Source organism: Archocentrus centrarchus, chromosome 2 (genome assembly GCF_007364275.1).
Source record: "Archocentrus centrarchus isolate MPI-CPG fArcCen1 chromosome 2, fArcCen1, whole genome shotgun sequence".
Lineage (NCBI taxonomy): Eukaryota > Metazoa > Chordata > Actinopteri > Cichliformes > Cichlidae > Archocentrus > Archocentrus centrarchus.
In genome coordinates, this window is record NC_044347.1 from 10,183,338 (window position 1) to 10,186,135 (window position 2,798).

The following is a 2,798-nucleotide window of genomic DNA, read 5'->3' on the forward strand; positions in this document are numbered from 1 at the left end:
TACTGAGCTCTGGTTAACTGAGCTAACCAACCTGTGGCTTGCACTTTCCAAAAGTATGATGTTCAACTGTTATACTGAACAAACATGAACCATTTTGGAATTTCAAGCACATGGGACTATCTTGTTGGAATATGACACATGGATTATATGAAATCATTTCAGTTGGACAATTAGCCATAGTCATGCCAGGTTGGCATAACTTGTGCTAATGTACATTTCCACTATTGTTTTCTCAGCCTTTAAGGTTATAATTAAATGAATTTTGACTTCTGGATCAGCTGGGATAAGTTATGAGTGCAGTGTTGCTTCAGTATAATCAATCTTAAACCATGAGTGAGAAAGGAGTTGCATTCATTCAGAAATGGGTTTCTTTTTTTTTTCTTTTTCTTTTTCTTTTTCTTTTTTTGTTTGTTTGTTTGTTTTGGATGTTTGTTGTGATAGTGTGACTTAAAGGTCAAGCTGTCTGAATTGCTCTCTGGAAGCTGAGAGTCCTAGTTCCTTTCAGAAAAGTCACATAGACTGGAGCCAGTGCAGTATGTTACTGGAAAATCTATGTCACCGTGACCATTCTGTTATGATTTTGTAAGAGGATAACTTTTCATGTGGAATCCCGGTTCATCTGGATGTTTCTGGTGGGAGAAAACTTTCAGGACTCATCACAATTACTTTTTCAGTCTCAACTGACTGCAGGTTCCCCCTACCTCATAAATAGTACGGCTGTGTAACACTGAGCCACAATATCAGTTTCAGTGATATTGGGGAACAGTTGTAAGGTGGTGATGCAACTCCATCCATCCTCTTCCACTTATCCTGTTCAGGGTCATGGGGGGGCTGGAGCCTACCCAGCTGACATAGGACAAGAGGCAGGATACACCCTGTACAGGTTGCCAGCCTTTTGCAGAGCCAACACAGAGAGACAGACAGACTCACACCTGTGGACAATTTAGAATCACCAAGCAACCCCATGTCTTTAGGAGTAAAACCCACACAAACAGGGGGAGAACATGCAGAATATTTTTCATATTTTTTTCTGCTTCGTGTTGTTTAATAAGCCATACTGGTAGAATCTACTTGAGCATAAGAAAGGGATTTCAGCAATCTCACTGAATGAGTTTGCTGAAATGCACTTTCCTGGCTAGTATGGGAGTTGAACCCATGCCCTTGGCAGCTTTGAGCCATGCTCTAACCAGCTGAGCTAACCAACCTGCAGCTTCAGAGTGCCAAAAATATGTTGTTTAACTATTACACTCAACAAACAACATGATACATTTTGTCACCTTGTTAAAATAATAGCCCAAGTCATTTTTGAACTGAAGTTAATGGAGGAGAATGGATGGAGGGATAATCATACCGATCTCAGAGATGTAACAAAAACAACACTGATCAGTTTTTTACTGTTGAAATGAAAGAAAAGTGAGAGATCGGATTTGATGCTTCCACCATTTGATCGATGAGAAGAAATGTCTCTGTATATCTTGTAAGGCTGCTATTTTCTGCGGGCATGAACACAGTAACAGCGGTCATCTTCACATCAACTCAACCACATGCTCATAATAAATTTCTGGATGATCCAATTTGATGACTGTCCTCTTTCATCATTTTCCTCAGAGCTTCACTGAGGAAAGTAGCCCCTGAGAAGGTTCCAGGTTTACAGAAAACACAGGATTTGTGCCTTCACACCAACTGTATTTAGCACAATACTGCTGAAAGCAGAAGAGACTGACTCCAGATGCATTCATCCATCCATCTTTTTTCTTCTGCTTAACTGGGGGTGGGTCGCAGTGGGAGCAGCCTAGGCAGAGAAACCCAGACCTCCCTCTCCCCAGCCACCTCCTCCACCTTATCTGGGAGGATAGCAAGCCATTCCAAGGCCATCTGAAAGATATAAACTCTCCAGTGGGTCTCCAGTGGGTCTGTTCCAGGGCCTCCTCTTGTTAGGATATGCCCGGGACACCTCACCCTTTCTTTGTGTACAGGCTGTGATCAGCTGACTTGTGTTGCTGCTGTTGCTGCTCTGAAGTTTATTGCTCTTTATGGATTCATATAACTGAATTCTACAAGATGTAAGCAACATTGTACATAGTTGTAAAACAGCTAACTGATCATCTGCAGAGGAACGGTTTATTTGAAGAGTTTCAGTCAGGTTTCAGAATTCATCACAGTACAGAAACAGCATTAGTGAATGTTACAAATGATCTTCTTACAGCCTCTGACAGTGGACTCATCTCTGTTCTTGTCCTGTTGGACCTCAGTGCAGCTTTTGATACTGTTGACCATAACATTTTATTACAGCGATTAGAGCATGCTATAGGTATTAAGGGTACTGCGCTGCAGTGGTTTGAAGACAAGAGCAAGAAAGCAAAACCCAGCACAATGAACATGAGACAATCGACATACAAAATAAAGCAGGAAGTAACAACAACATCCAACAGATACAGAGACTAGGCAGCCATATAAAGAGAACACAGTGGAGGCATGGAAACAAAATACACAAAACTTTAACCAGAACCCTCATCAATAAAAAGGCTGGAGAATAAAAACACAGGAGACCAACTTGGAAAAAAAATTCTGAAAAGATACAAAACTCAAAACTGCAAAAAAAAAAAATCCAATAAACTAAGAATCACTCCAACATTACAAAAGAGAATTAAACAATACAAAACACAAAATGCTATGTCATTGACTCGGGGTCATAACAACACTACGCAGAAAAAGAGGGAAAGAGAGGCAACATCTGACCGCATACTGATGCCTGCAGTTCTAATGAAAATCAGCTGGATGGATGGATTATTTGTTGA